Raw genomic sequence first — 16,303 nt, 5'->3', positions numbered from 1 at the left:
GATTGAAGAAGAAGTGTATGTTGCACAACCGCCTGGCTTTGAAGATCCAAAACATCCTGACATGGTATACAAGCTCAACAAGGCACTGTATGGCCTCAAACAAGCCCCTCGGGCCTGGTATGACACACTCAAATACTTCCTGAAGAGCAAAGGCTTCATACCTGGTTCCCTAGACCCCACTCTCTTCACGAAGACATATGATGGTGAACTGTTTGTGTGCCAAATATATGTGGATGACATTATCTTCGGCTGCACCAATTAGAAGTACAGTGAAGAGTTTGGATATATGATGCAAGAGCAATATCAGATGTCCATGATGGGAGAGCTGAAGTTCTTCCTCGGTCTCCAAATACGACAGCAACGCAACGGCATCTTCATATCTCAAGAGAAGTATCTCAAAGATTGTTTGAAGAAGTTCGGTATGCAAGACTGCAAAGGCTTCACGACGCCAATGCCAGCCAAGTATCATCTGGGTCCTGACGACAATGGTAAAGAGTTCGACCAAAAGGTATACCACTCCATGATTGGTTGTTTGCTTTATCTATGTGCATCTAGGCCAGATATTATGCTTAGTGTTTGCATGTGTGCTCGATTTCAAGCGACACCAAAGGAGTCGCATCACTTAGCTGTGAAGCGAATTCTTCGATATTTGGCTCACACACCAACTCTAGGACTATGGTATCCAAAGGGCTCAGAGTTTGATCTGGTTGGATTCTCGGATGCTGATTATGCTGGTGAGAAAGTGGATCACAAGTCTACATCAGGCACATGTCACTTTCTGGGACGATCACTTGTATGTTGGTCTTCAAAGAAGCAGAACTGTGTATCTCTCTCCACTGCTGAATCTGAATACATTGCTGCTGGATCTTGCTGCGCTCAGCTTCTGTGGATGAAGCAAACACTCAAGGACTATGGCATTCATCTGAAGCAAGTGCCACTCTACTGCGACAACGAAAGCGCCATCAAGATTGCCAACAACCCAGTTCAGCACTCAAAGACAAAGCACATTGAAATTCGTCATCACTTTCTCAGAGATCATGTTGTGAAGGAAGATATTGATATCATACACGTCAACACTGAAGAGCAATTGGTAGATATCTTCACCAAGCCCTTGGATGAGAAGAGATTTTGCAAGTTACAGTGTGAGCTAAATATCCTAGAATCCTCAAATGTCCTGTGATCAGGCACACATCCTAACACTTATGCATATTGATGACTTAGATGTGCAACACACGAAGTAAAGTATATCTTCAATCAATGAAGACACACATTCTAAGTGTGAATACATTAATGTGGAATTTGACTTCGGAGCGCCACGATAATTGTGCGCCATGTCTGGGTCTAACACTTCCTATACGGTGGGTAACGTCACCACCAAATGTTCTGTTTGAAGTGTTTCACTCATGGCATTACATTTGCTATGTCTTCACATTCGGTTTTGGCTTCAATCTCAACATATCTTCATGATTATCTTCACTATGTTGATTATATAGATATATATACTAGTGTTCCGTCCTCTACAGCATTCACTTATAGCTATGTCTTCTTGTTGAATCTTTTGAACTAAGTGAATGTGATCGGACCCTAACCTCTCTATGCTTTCTATCTCAAACTCTATCTCTCCAAATCATATGCATTCTATTGAAACTGTCGAATGTCTTCTCTACGTCCTTGTCAGCAGAAGATACAGAGACAACCATTAAGTCCGTTTTCAATGCTCATTCCTCCACCTGAAACCCGGAGAAGTGGGAACGACCACCCGACAATCCAAGCGTGCGTGGGATGTGGAACAAACCCCAATATGTTGCATGATGGCCACGTGTTCCTTAGATGCGAATCGCCAGGGGCACCTGTGTAATAACATAGTGCCGCCCCTGTACCTATAAATACACACCTCACAGCAGTCATTATCTCTTCTTCCACTCTCGCATGAACCCTAGCGCCACCGCTAGCCCTCGACGAAGCCGGCAACGAAGCGCTTCACTGCCGCAACCTCTCCGACGCCGTCTTCACGCCGACCGCGGACATCGCCTTCTCCGCCATCGCCATAGGTGTCCTCCGTCGCCAAGTTAGGGCACGGACGATCGAACTGCTGGGCCTCCTCTTCCACTCCGTCTAGTAGTTCTTCGTGTGGTAAATAAAACCTCCTTTTTACGACCTCTTTGATCCTATAGATTTATCACTTTCTACCACAAGCAGTTTCTATTCACACAAGTTGGATCTCTTTCATACTGCATCTCATAACATGCCTAGTATATTCACTTATGCTTCACAAAGTAGTTAGATTCCTCACTTGTACTGATCCGTGGATTCGTACAAATCTGGTACCAACTCCTTATCTATGAGTGAATGTCTTCGCACGATGAGGTCAATGTCTTCTAAACTGATTTATTTTCAAAATCTTCTGAGAATGCATATGACCTCTTCCCCTTCCCTCGCACCTTAATGCTGTCACAGGTACATGTCCGTGGGAGAATCCCTTGGTTCTCATAGTCTGCATTCATTTGCAGAATTCTTACATCATCATATAAATTCTCCCGAAGCCAGTTCCTGTTTGTCCAGCAAGCGAAAGCCTCCGAAGCCTTTGAACGTGTTGAAGTCATTCAGGTTAAACTTCATGGCTACAGAGAAATCTGCAAGGAAGGGAGGCAGACAGCGTCATGGGGGAACATCAAGAGATCTGCTTGATGACCTCTCAGAACTTTACAAGACAGATCCTAAAGAGGATTATAATCAGCGCAAGACCCAAATCCAGTGGATTCGAAGATATTGGGCAGAACAATGGTTCAAATACCAGTTTGTGACCCAAGAATATGCTGAGAAAAACGCCATCAAGCGACCGTGGGGAGACATCCTATACAAGAATCTTCAACCCAGGTCCAGAGAAGAAGCCATTGAACAAGGCTTCTATCCCTGCATGGTCCGTGGGCCACAGCCTGCAGATGCACACCCATCGTCACTACTATGGTGCCGTGACGACAATCTGTTCAAGCGCAACTTCCAGTTTGCCAAGAACTCCGCGAAGCAGAACAAGAAGTCTTTGGGATTAGACTTCAACCCTGGTCCCTCTGCTCCCCGTGCCGATGGAACTCGCGAAGCTGAACCCAATCTTCTTGGGCCCTTCTACAATCTTGAAGGCCTCATCACTCACATCGTGGTTCAAGGGACAGCCGTGAATGAGCCTCCAGATGGCGTTGAATCAGATGAAGCGCCTGCAGCGCCGAAGCCAAAGAAGCCGAAGCAGCCAAAAGCTTCAAAGCCTGCCTCTGCTCCAAAAATCTCACGGGCGAAGCCACTGGCAACTGCACCTCCTGAAGACAGTGTGCAGTCTGAAGATTTGTCACGCATCTCCAAGCCATAGAAGGTTAAGATGCCTCTGCCACACACCGGCCAAGAGCTAACAGCTGCTGCCATTCTGCGCAATGATGCCATTGATCTGTCAAGTGATGAAGATCTTGCAGATGACGCTCTTGAGAAACTCATCAAGAGCAAAGAAGAAGCAGAAATCTTCAATGATCTACCTCTCTTTGATGTAACAATCATCCACAACTTCATTGATGAGTGGTTTGACATGCCAAACATCAGCTTCGAAGATCTGCAACTACCCATTGGCCTTAGTGTCGCCTTCCACGGCGCCATTGCTTCAGAGCTAGCTATCGCCCAGCGCATTGTTGAACTGAAGCAGAAGATTGACTTTGAGAAATCTCAGTTCAAGAAGCATATGGCCAAGCTCAGCATGCAAGAGGTGAAGAACTTCAAGATTATGTTGCACGAGCTCAAGGAAGCCTTTCTCAAGAAACGTGCAGAAGCTCAGGGTTCGCGTGAGCGCATGAAGGTTCTGGCTGACAGATGTGTGCAAGCCTACAATGAGGCTGAGAAGTGCAAGGCCCTTGGGCGTCCTGGCATCAACCCCAGGATGGCTGCAAAGAAGAAGAAGAAGCCCGCTACGGATGAACCCGACGCACCAAGGCAGGAAACAGATCCCATTGTCTTCCCAACTAGAATGACTGGTGAAAGTGCGTTATATCGACTGGAGGGGGGGTGAATAGGCGATTTTTATGAAAGTCTTCAAAACGTGGAAGTTATGAAGACAAACAGTAGAGATATGCATATCACTATGCAGCGGAAGTTAGATTACACTAGGCAAGCCATGGTCAAGTATTCAATAGAGTGAAAGCACAATGACAAGTAGCTGCAGTGTAATAAGGATCAGGTAGGAAGAAGTTATGAAGCCAAACAAATCCTATAGTTACGTTGTGAAGACAAAAGATATAGCAAGCATGCAATGGCTTCACAATGAGTAACAGTAAGTAAAAGGAAGTGAAGATGAAACCAGTGACTCGTTGAAGACAATGATGTGTTGGACCAGTTCCAGTTGCTGTGACAACTATACGTCTGGTTGGAGCGGCTAGGTATTTAAACCTTAGGACACACAGTCCCGGACACCCAGTCCTGAACACGCAGTTCAGGACACCAAGTCCTCACCGTATTCTCCTTGAGCTAAGGTCACATAGTCCTCGCCCAATCACTCAGGTAAGTCTTCAAGGTAGACTCCCAAACCTTCACAGACTTCGTTCACTGGCAATCCACAATGTCTCTTGGATGCTCAGAACGCAACGCCTAACCGTCTGGAGGGTGCACAGTCCTCAAGTGTAATAAGTCTTCAGATCACTCAGACAAGAAGACTTAAGTGATGCCCAATTTACTCTGGCTCTGGGTGGTTAGGGCTTTCTCCTCGCTAGGAATTTTCTCTCAAAGGCTTCGAGGTGGGTTGCTCTCAAACGACAAAAGCCGTGCACTGAAATCTGAGCAGCCAACCGTTTATGGTTGTAGGGGGTGGGCTATTTATAGCCACTTGGCAACCCGACCTAATTTGTCCGAAATGACCCTGGGTCACTAAGGAACTAACACGTGTCCCAACGGTCAGATTTCAAACTCACATGGCAACTTTACTTGGGCTACAAGCAAAGCTGACTTGTCCGGCTCTGGACAAGGTTCACTCTCATTGTCTTCGCTCGAAGACATAGGTTTTTGGTTTAGGCATCACTTCAGTCATTCTGACTGGTTCTCCTGGACCCCACTTAACAGTACGGTGGTTCCTATGACTCAACACAAAAGAAAAAGAACTACGAAAGATCTAAGTCTTCGAGCTCCATAGGCTTCATAACGTGTCTTCTTTTGTCATAGTCTTCAATGTGAATTTCTTCATATACCACCTTTGACTTCAATGTCTTCATACGTTTTTAGGGGTCATCTCTGGTAGTAAAACCGAATCAATGAGGGACTTCTACCTGTGTTATCCTGCAATTCTCACAAACACATTAGTCCCTCAACTAGGTTTGTCGTCAATACTCCAAAACCAACTAGGGGTGGCACTAGATGCACTTACAATCTCCCCCTTTTTGGTGATTGATGACAAACTAGTTGAAGTTTTCAACGGGGAATATAGTCTGTGAAATTGTAAAGGATAAGGAATTGTCTTCATAAGTTGTAAGGGCTCCCCCTGAAGATGTGCATATAAGTTAGTTTGCTTTTGGAATGCAAATGCACATGGCAGGTTGTACTTGTGGAGATCCACTTCAGCTTATGATGACAATCCACTATGCGTGTGAAAGTATATGAAGATAATGACAGGCATAATGGAAAATGGACGTCTGCAGAATGAGATAACTGCGGAATTTATCGTCGCACATGCGGAATTTATCTTGCAAAACAGGGTGGCAAACAAGTAGCAGACGACCATCTGGTTTAAGTGTTACAACTCATAAGAGCCAAATGTAGCAAAAATGAGAGTTGTAAGCACGAGGCAAAATATAAGGCACCCGCCCATATGAACCCGCTTGAAGACTATCAATATCTCATATGCTTCTCCCCCTTTTGTCAGTAATGACCAAAAAGGTTTGAAGACATAGAGTCTCTACTCGTTCCCATGAGGAGTAGGAGAAGTAGCAGGGTTGTTGGTGTTGGTTGGCGGTGTAGAAGAGCTTGGAGGTGCTGAAGCATATGGCGGTGAAGTAGCATCGTCTTCTTCCTCAATGATTCTGGCAGTGACTGTGGCAGCAGAGGAAGAAAACTCAGATTCTTCAAGAGATGGAGTTCCCAGCAGCACAGCTCTTCGAGGAGGTGTGGAGTCAAACTTGAATCTTTCAGTGAAGCCATCCTCTTGAAGATCAGCTTCAGAAAGCATCATCGTTAGCCCTTTCCATGTGCGGCGACAGGTTTCATGGGCAACGAAAGCGTTCTTGGTGGCAAGATTTCGGATGCGATTTACATCCACCAAGAGGCTTTTCATTTGTCTCTTCAACCAGTCATGATGCCTATCCTGCTTTTGATGAAGGGCCACAAGAAGCTCTCGGTCGTTGAGAACACGAGTGCGCTTCTTGGGTCTTGAAGCAGTGGCACTGTCAGTGGCTTCGATTGAAGCAGGGTGTGGTGCACGTGTAGTGCCAGCCAAAGGATAAACCCTGGAGATGGCTTCAACACCTTCAACGTTTTGAGTGAAGCTCTGGTGCTCTGCATTCTGAAGACTCAGAGGTTGCTTGGCAGGTTCAGGATAGATGGCTTCAGCAGAGGTATCCACATCAGGCAAGAAGTTCCGATGGTTGCGGGCTGAGGGCTGATACGAGATGGCAGAGTGAAGTTTGATCAGCCTCATTACCCAAGGAGCATAGAACTTTAAACCAAACAGATCTGAGCCTGATGCAGCTAGTTGGCGTATGAAGAAATCCTGTGCGTTGAAGCATTTGCCATGAAGGATACAGAATATCAGAGTCTTCATTGCACCCTCGATCTTGGCATTTGGAGAGTGTCCTTTAATGGGCCAGAGAGTCCACCAGATGATGTGATAGATGGTCCTGGGCAGGTACTCAAGGTCTTCAACGAAGTACTCTGTGGGATAAGGAGCATCGTGGGGCAATGGCTTCATCATGGAGAGCATCTGACTCATATTCGGTTCAGGCCTCTGAAATATGCTCTCAATAGCTTCAGTGTGTAGCCGACAACCTTGCTCAAAGAATTCGCCTGGAGTGGGCAGGCCAGTGAGCTCAATGATACCAAATGCATTGGCTTCATGATGAACGTTTCCGGTCATCCACTCCAGGACCCAAGTCTTCGGATCTCTGTTGTATCCTCTGATGTGCAGTGTGGCATAGAATTTTAGCAGGAGCTCTTCGTTCCAATGCTCTTCATCAGTGACAAACTGCAGCAGACCCACTTGTTTGAAGCAATCCAACGCTTCCTCTAGACAGGGCAGACCAGCAATAGCTTCAACATCAAGGCGCTTGTGCGGGAAAATGCGACCTTGGTTGTACAGTATGCAAGAGTAGTAGCTGCGCTGAGGATAGCTCCAGAACCTATCTGATGAAATCCTTTCCCTTGAATAGGGGTTCTTGGAGCTATTGAAGAAATTATTATCTGTCCTGAAGCCATTGATGTTGAAGGAGCCAGGTGCTGATGCAGGACCTGGAAACCTTGGCAGTCTTGGGATTGGCTTCTGGACCTGAGGCCTGTGCTCAACATGATAGTTGAATTGGGGACCGGCAGCAGACTCAGGAACAGAAGCGGTGGGTTCAGTGGCTTCGCTGTCTTCAGAAGCTTTTGCTGGGGAGGGCTCCACATTAGCTTCGTTGTTGGTTGTGGCAGCCTCAAGATTTTCATCCTCCGCTTGACTAGCAGGAGGGTTTTTCACAAGCACGTTCTCCTAGAGAACTGCTTCTTGGTGGAGCAGAGGAGTGGGCTCTTGTGGTACTTCTTCTGTGGCTGATGCAGCCGGAATGTCTTCAGCATAGACTTGAGGCCTTGGACCTTTGCGAAGCCTGCGGAACGCAGACGACGCCTGTGGGGTAGGAGTGGGCTGGGCCTCATAGTCTTCTTCCTCTTGAGGACGATCCGCCCATGAAGCATCCTGTGCAATTGGCGTCAGTGGACGACCAATGCTGATGAGTTCGCTGTGTTCTAACTGAGGAAGGGCTGCATCATCTTCTACATTGTCACGATGACCAATGTCTTCAGCAGCGATGGGATCAGCTGCTGGAATATCTTCAGCTTCAGGATCCTCTATGGAAGTAGGCTCATGAACCGTCAGTTGACGTTCTGCGTCAGGGTGAACCATAGAGATGGGTTCAACTATCAAGGGCTCTGTGGGAGCAGCCCGAGCTTTCTTGATCTTTCTCTTTTTCTTGCTAGGGGCAGTAGGAGAGGCTTCAGAGCTTTTCCTCTTCCTGGCTTCAGCCTCAGCAGTTCTTGTCTTCTTGAGCTCTGAAGCTGTTGACCGGCTCTTTGGCTTCAAGCCAGTCGTTGCAGTTGGGAAGACAAGCGGAACTACTTCCTACCTTGGTGCCTCTGGTTCAGCTGGAACAGTCTTCTTCTTTTTCTTTGCGGCCATCTTGGGGTCGATGCCAGGACGCCCAGGTGCCTTGCGCTTCTCAGCCTCATTATAGGCTTGCACACATCTGTCAGCCAGAGTCTTCATCCGCTCACGTGAACCCTGAGCTTCTGCACGCTTCTTCAGAAAGTTTTCTTTTAGCTCATGCAACATGATCTTGAAGCTCTTCACTTCTTGCATGCTGAGCTTGGCCATGTGCTTCTTGAACTGAGCCTTTTCATGATGAATTTTCTGCTTCAGTTCAACTATGCGCTGGGCAATAGCAAGTTCTGAAGCAATAGCGCCTTGGAAGGCGACGCTGAGGCCAACGGGCAGCTGTAGATCTTCAAAGCTGATGTTTGGTGTGGCAAACCACTCGTCAATGAAGTTGTGGATGATGGCGACATCAAAGAGAGGCAGATTGTTGAAGATTTCTGCTTCTTCTTTGCTCTTGATGAGTTGCTCAAGAGCGTCATCTCCAAGATCTTCATCACTCGACAGATCAATGGCTTCGCTGCGCAGGATGGCAGGAACTGTGAGCTCTTTGCCAGTGTGAGACAGAGGCATCTTGGCCTTCTGGTGCCTTGAGACGCGTGATAAGTCTTCAGACTGCACACTGTCTTCAGGAGGTGCAGTCGCCAATGGTTTCACCTTTGAGATTTTTGGTGAAGGGGCTGGCTTTGAAGCTTTTGGCTTCTTCAACTACTTCGGCTTCGGCACTGTAGGCACTGCAGGCGCTTCATCAGACTCAGTGTCAGCTGTAGGCTCATTCACTGCAGTCCCTTGAACCAAGATGTAGGTGATGAGGCCTTCAAGGTTGGCATACGGACCGATGACATTGGGTTCTGCTTCTCGCGTGCCATCTGCCCTTGGTGCTGACGTACCAGGGTTGAAGTCTAACCCAAATTTCTTCTTGTTCTGCTTCGCTGAGTTTTGGGCAAACTGGAAGTTGCGCTTGAACAGATTGTCGTCACGACACCAGAGTAGTGACGACGGATGTGCATCATCAGGCTGTGGCCCACGAACCATGCATGGATAGAAGCTTTGGGCAATAGCTTCATCTCTGGACCTGGGTACAAGGTTCTTGAATAAGATGTCTCCCCACGGTCCTTTGATGGCACTCTTCTCAGCATACTCTTGGGTTGTGAAGCGGTATTTGAACCATTGTTCTGCCCAATAGCGTCGAATCCATTGGATTCGGGTCTTGCGCTGACCATAATTCTCTTCAGGATCTGTTTTATACATTTCTGCCAGTTCATCAGGCAGATCTTTGGATGTTCCTCCACGTCGCTGTCTGCCCCCCTTCCTTGCTGCTGTTTCTGAAGCCATAAACTTTAACTTGAAAGGCTTCAAGATGTTCAAAGGCTTCAAGGGCTTTTTCTTGCTGGACCAACAGGAACTGGCTTCAAGAGAATTTATGTGATGCTGTAAGAATTCTGCAAATGAATGCAGACTATGAGAACCAAAGGATTCTCCCACGGACATGTACCTGTGACAGCATTAAGGTGCGAGGGAAGGGGAAGAGGTCATATGCATTCTCAGAAGATTTTGAAGATAAATCAGTTTAGAAGACATTGACCTCATCGTGCGAAGACATTCACTCATAGATAAGAAGTTGGTTCCAGATTTGTACGAATCCACAGATCAGTACAAGTGAGGAATCTAACTACTTTGTGAAGCACAAGTGAATATTCTAGGCATGTTATGAGATGCAGTTTGAGAGAGATCTAGTGTGTGTGAGCAGAAACTGCTTGTGGTAGAAAGTGACAGATCAATAGGATCAACGATGCTGTAAAAAGGGAGTTTTATTTACCACACTGAGAACTGCTAGACGGAGCGAGAGATGAGGCCGAGCAGTTCACTCGTCCGTGCCCTAACTTGGCGACGGAGGAGACCTATGGCGACGGCGGAGAGGACGATGTCCGCGGTCGGCGTTAAGACGGCGTCAGAGAGGTTGCGGCAGCGAAGCGCTTCGTCGCCGGCGTCGTCGAGAGCTAGCGGTGGCGCTAGGGTTCGTGCGAGGGTGGAATAAGAGATAGTTACCGCTATGAGTGTGTATTTATAGGCACAGGGGCGGCACTATGCTATTACTCAGGTGCCCCTGGCGATTCGCATCTGAGGAACGCGTGGACAGTTTGCGGAATTTTGGGGTTTGTTCCACGTCCCACGCATGCCTGAATTGTCGGGTGGTCGTTCCTGCTTCTCCGGATTTTATGTGGAGGAATGAGCATTGAAAACGGACTTTATGGTTGTCTCTATATCTTCTGCTGACAAGGACGCAGTGAAGACATTCGACAGTTTCAATAGAATGCATATGACTTAGAGAGATAGAGTTTGAGATAGAAAGCATAGAGAAGTTGGGGTCCGATCACATTAACTTAGTTCAAAAGATTCAACACGAAGATATAGCTATAAGTGAATGCTGTAGAGGACAGAACACTAGCATATATATATATATATTTATATTTATATATATATATATCTATAATCAACATAGTGAAGATAATCATGAAAATATGTTGAGTTCGAAGCCAAACCAAATGCGAAGACATTGCAAGGTAACACCATGAGAGAAACACTTCCAAATAGAACGTTTGGTGGTGGCGTTACCCACCGTATAGGAAGTATTAGACCCAGACACGGCGCACAATTATCGTGGCGCTCATAAGTCAAATTCCACATTAATGTATTGACACTTGGAATGTATGTCTTCATTGATTGAAGATATACTTCACTTCGTGTGTTGCACATCTAAGTCATCAATATGCATAAGGGTTAGGATGTGTGCCTGATCACAGGACATTTGAGGATTCCAGGATATTTAGCTCACACCGTAACTTGCAAAACCTCTTCTCATCCAAGGGCTTGGTGAAGATATCTGCCAATTGCTCTTCAGTGTTGACGTGTATGATATCAATATCTTCCTTCACAACATGATCTCTGAGAAAGTGATGACGAATTTCAATGTGCTTTGTCTTCGAGTGCTGAACTGGGTTGTTGGCAATCTTGATGGCGCTTTCGTTGTCGTAGTAAAGTGGCACTTGCTTCAGATGAATGCCATAGTCCTTGAGTGTTTGCTTCATCCACAAAAGCTGAGCGCAGCAAGATCCAGCAGCAATGTATTCAGATTCAGCAGTGGAGAGAGATACACAGTTCTGCTTCTTTGAAGACCAACATACAAGTGATCGTCCCAGAAAGTGACATGTGCCTGATGTAGACTTGCGATCAACTTTGTCACCGGCATAATCAGCATCCGAGAATCCAACCAAATCAAACTCTGAGCCCTTTGGATACCATAATCCTAGAGTTGGGGTGTGAGCCAAATATCGAAGAATTCGCTTCACAGCTAAGTGATGCGACTCCTTTGGTGCCGCTTGAAATCGAGCACACATGCAAACACTAAGCATAATATCTGGCCTAGATGCACATAGATAAAGTAAAGAACCAATCATGGAGCGGTATACCTTTTGATCGAACTCTTTACCATTGTCGTCAGGACCCAGATGATGTTTGGCTGGCATTGGTGTTGTGTAGCCTTTGCAGTCTTGCATACCGAACTTCTTCAGGCAATCTTTGAGATACTTCTCTTGAGATATGAAGATACCATTGCGTTGTTGTCGTATTTGAAGACCAAGGAAGAACTTTAGCTCCCCCATCATGGACATATGATATTGCTCTTGCATCATATATCCAAACTCTTCACTGTACTTCTGATTGGTGCAGCCGAAGATAATGTCATCCACATATATTTGGCACACAAACAGTTCACCACCATATGTCTTCATGAAAAGAGTGGGATCCAGGGAACCAAGTATGAAGCCTTTCCTCTTCAGGAAGTATTTGAGTGTGTCAACCAGGCCCTAGGGGCTTGTTTGAGGCCATACAGTGCCTTGTTGAGCTTGTATACCATGTCAGGATGTTTTGGATTTGCAAAGCCAGGCGGTTGTGCAACATACACTTCTTCTTCAATCTTGCCATTGAGAAAGGCACTCTTCACATCCATTTGATATAGAAGTATGTTATGATGATTTGCATAGGCCAGCAGTATGCGTATGGCTTCAAGCCTAGCCACAGGAGCAAATGTTTCATCGAAGTCAATGCCTTCCACTTGAGTATATCCTTGAGCAATGAGACGAGCTTTGTTTCTGACAACTTGACCATGCTCATCTTGCTTGTTGCGGTATATCCATTTGGTGCCTATTATGTTGTGCTTCTGAGGATCAGGACGCTTAACCAGTTCCCATACATTATTCAGCTCAAACTGTTGAAGCTCTTCTTGCATAGCTTGAATCCATTCAGGTTCCATGAAGGCTTCTTCAACTTTCTTGGGTTCTGTTATTGAGACGAATGCGAAGTGCCCACAGAAATTAGCCAGCTGAGTTTCCCTTGATCAAGTGAGCGGACTGGGTGCATTGATGCTGTCAATTATTCTCTCAATCTGCACTTCATTGGCAACACGAGGATGTACAGGGCGAAGGTTTTGCTCTTGCTGATCATTGTCATTGTTAGTGGGATTGTCTTCAGGCTGAGCATTGTCTTCAGGTTGATCAGTTGCAGAGATGATAAGTTCCTCTTCAGGTTGAGCTTCAGAGGGTATGATTTCTCCGGTTCCCATTAGCTTGATTGATTCACTAGCTGGAATTTCATCTAGCACATTTGGCAGTTGCTCTCTTTCTGAACCATTTGTCTCATCGAACCGCACATCCACTGTTTCAACCACTTTGCAATGAAAGAGATTGAAGACTCTGTAGGAGTGCGAATCCTTTCCATATCCAAGCATAAAACCCTCATGTGCTTTTGGTGCAAACTTTGAGGTGTGGTGTGGGTCCTTGATCCAGCACCTTGCGCCAAATACTCTGAAGTAACTGACATTGGGCTTCTTGCCAGTTAGGAGTTCATAAGATGTCTTGTTCAGAAGCTTGTGAAGATAAACACGATTGATTGTATGGCATGCAGTGTCAATGGCTTCAGTCCAGAATTTTCTTGGAGTCTTGTATTCATCTAGCATCGTTCTGGCCATCTCAATGAGTGTTCTGTTCTTGCGTTCGACGACGCCATTCTGCTGTGGCGTGTACGGAGCTGAGAATTCATGTGTGATGCCCAAGGTATCAAGATATGTATCAAGGCCAGTGTTCTTGAATTCAGTGCCATTGTCACTTCTGATGTGCTTTATCTTGGCGCGTAATTGTTCATAGCTCGATTGGCGAAGCGTCTGAAGACATCCTGCACTTCAGTCTTGTAAAGGATTATGTGCACCCAAGTATATCTAGAGTAATCATCAAAAATGACAAAGCCATAGAGGCAAGCAGTAGTGGTAAAAGTTGAGTAGTGAGTGGGACCAAAAAGATCCATGTGAAGCAGTTCGAAGGGTCGAGTGGTGGTCATGATTGTCTTCGAGGGATGTTTTGCCCTTGTCATCTTCCCTGCTTCACAGGCACCGCATAAGTGATCTTTCTTGAACTTGACGCCCTCGATGCCTATGACATGCTTCTTCTTCGCAAGGGTGTGGAGGTTCCTCATGCCAGCATGCCCAAGCCTCCGATGCTGTGACGCCCGGATAATCAAGCTACAGTAACCTCTGCTAATGATGCCACGTCACCACTCTTACAGTTGTAAATCTCACGATGATTCAATCCCGTTCAAATTCAAAATTCAAAATCAAGTCAAACGGTAAAGTTTTCAAACATTTAAAATTTAAATGTTCTAGAGGTGGCAAATAATGCTTAGGTAATTATGGTGGAGGATCACATTTTTATAAAATAATTAAAAGCACTAAACTAAATAAAACAGTGGCTTAAACAAATAATTAAATGCATTTTATAAATATTAAAACATTACACTATTTTATTAGGTATGAGAAATTCATGTGGCAATAGAGTATTTATAAATACTAATTTAGGGACTAGTGGTATATTTTATAAAACTAAAAGTAAAGTAAAACTAATATGAAAACAGAAACTATAAATAAAATAGGAAAGAAAAAAAAAGCAAAGCAAAAGCAAAAAGAAAGAAGGAGACCCCCTGATGGGCCGTGGCCCAGCTGGCCATCGGGCCCCCAGGCCGGCCTAGTCGCCCCCCTGTATAACCCCCTCCCCACCGAACCCTAGACACCGACACACCCTCTCCCCCTCCCGATCCAATCTGGATCAAGGGGAACCCCCCCCCCACTCCACCTCGCTCTCTACCCCATCACCCTCGATCTCTCGATGCCGAAGCCCTTTCGCCGGCGCCACCCGTCTTCCGACCCTGTCGCCCTTCTCCCGAGCCGACCGCGACGCCCATCGCCCCCGACGCCGCTGGACCCCGCCGTCGTCGGAGCTGCCCTGCCGTCCTCCTCTTCGACTCCTCCGCGCCGGACCTCCCCCTCTACGTTGCCGTCGTCCCCGTCCTCCTCCCCAAAGGCTCCACCGAGCCTCGCCGACCCTCGTCTCTGCAACGCCGGTGAGGCCACGGCCTCCTCTTCCTCTTTGCGCCCGCTCTGCACGTCTCCCCATCGCCACCCGCACCGGCCTCCCCTGCTCGACGCGCCACCGCGCGCGCCCGGCGCTCGTCGCCGCGGCCACCGCGCCCGTGCGCCCCGTAACGCCTCGCCATCCCACTCGTCGCGCCCGAACGCCCGCAACCCCGCGCTCTCCGTGCGCTCACCGCAACCGCCACCCTCACTCCCCTGCTTGGCCGCGCGCACTCGCGCGCGCGCCCTCGCCGCGGCCCCCTGTACCGCCCCAGTCATCGCCCCCCGGTCACCGCGGCTAACGCCCGCCTCCCCTCTTCCCTGCCCGTGGTGACTGACCAAGGCCGGTCGCCGTTCGGTCCGGCCGCACCTCTCCACGGCCCCGGCACCCTCCTCCGGTGGCCGCCGCTTCACCACGGCACCGCTTCGCCCGTGGCCTCGCCGTGGCCATAGCCACCCGCGCCTGGCGCCTCCACTGGCATGTGCAGGCGCCCAATCGGGCTACGGGTTACGCCCGCACCCGACGCCCGTTAGACCGAACCGATAAGGCCTTTGGCCCACTGACAAAGGGGCCCCCGCCCAGAACGTTAAAAAAAGTATATAAAAATAAATAAAACAATAATTAAAAAAATTAATTAATTAATTAATTAACTAAATTAATTAAGTTAATTAACCTTAATTAATTAATCTAATTAACCTGTTAGCTTAATTAAACAGTAATTAGTTTAACTAAACCCTAATTAACCTAACAGAGTATGACAGGTGGGTCCCACTGGACCCACGCGTCAGTTTGACCCAGTCAACCCCTGTTGACTGCTGATGTCAGCATGACATCATGCTGATGTCATAAATCTATTTTTGAATTAATTAAATAATTAATTAAGTTTCAGAAATTAATAAAATCTTTAGAAAATCATATCTTTTAATCCGTAACTCGGATTAAATTATTTTCAACATGAAAGTTTCTCAGAACGACGAGACGAACCCGGATACGCAGCCCGTTCGTCCAGCACGCATCCCTAGCATAGCAAACTCGCAACTTTCCCCCTCCGGCTCCTCTGCCCGAAAACGCGAAACACCGGGGATTCTTTCCCAGATGTTTCCCCCCTTCACCGGTATCACCTCATACCGCGTTAGGGCAGCCCTAGCACCGATACTTGTCATGTCATGCATCGCTATGCATCTGTTTGCTTAAATATTTATTGTTTCTTCCCCCTCTTCTCTCGCTAGACACCGAGAACGACGCCGCTGCTACCCAGTACGACTACGGAGTTGACGACCCCCTCTCTCTTGCCAGAGCAACTAGGCAAGCCCCCCCCCTTTGATCACCAGATATCGCCTACTCTTCTCTATACAGCTTGCATTAGAGTAGTGTAGCATGTTACTGTTTTCCGTTATTCCTATCCTGATGCATAGCCTATCCTTGCTACTACTGTTGTTACCATTACCTGCTATCCTACTGCTTAGTATAGGATGCTAGTGTTCCATCA

The sequence above is a fragment of the Triticum urartu genome, chromosome 6, assembly GCF_003073215.2.
Source record: "Triticum urartu cultivar G1812 chromosome 6, Tu2.1, whole genome shotgun sequence".
Taxonomy (NCBI): Eukaryota; Viridiplantae; Streptophyta; class Magnoliopsida; order Poales; family Poaceae; genus Triticum; species Triticum urartu.
The sequence above is the reverse complement of the archived record's forward strand: the minus strand, read 5'-3'. Positions refer to the sequence as shown.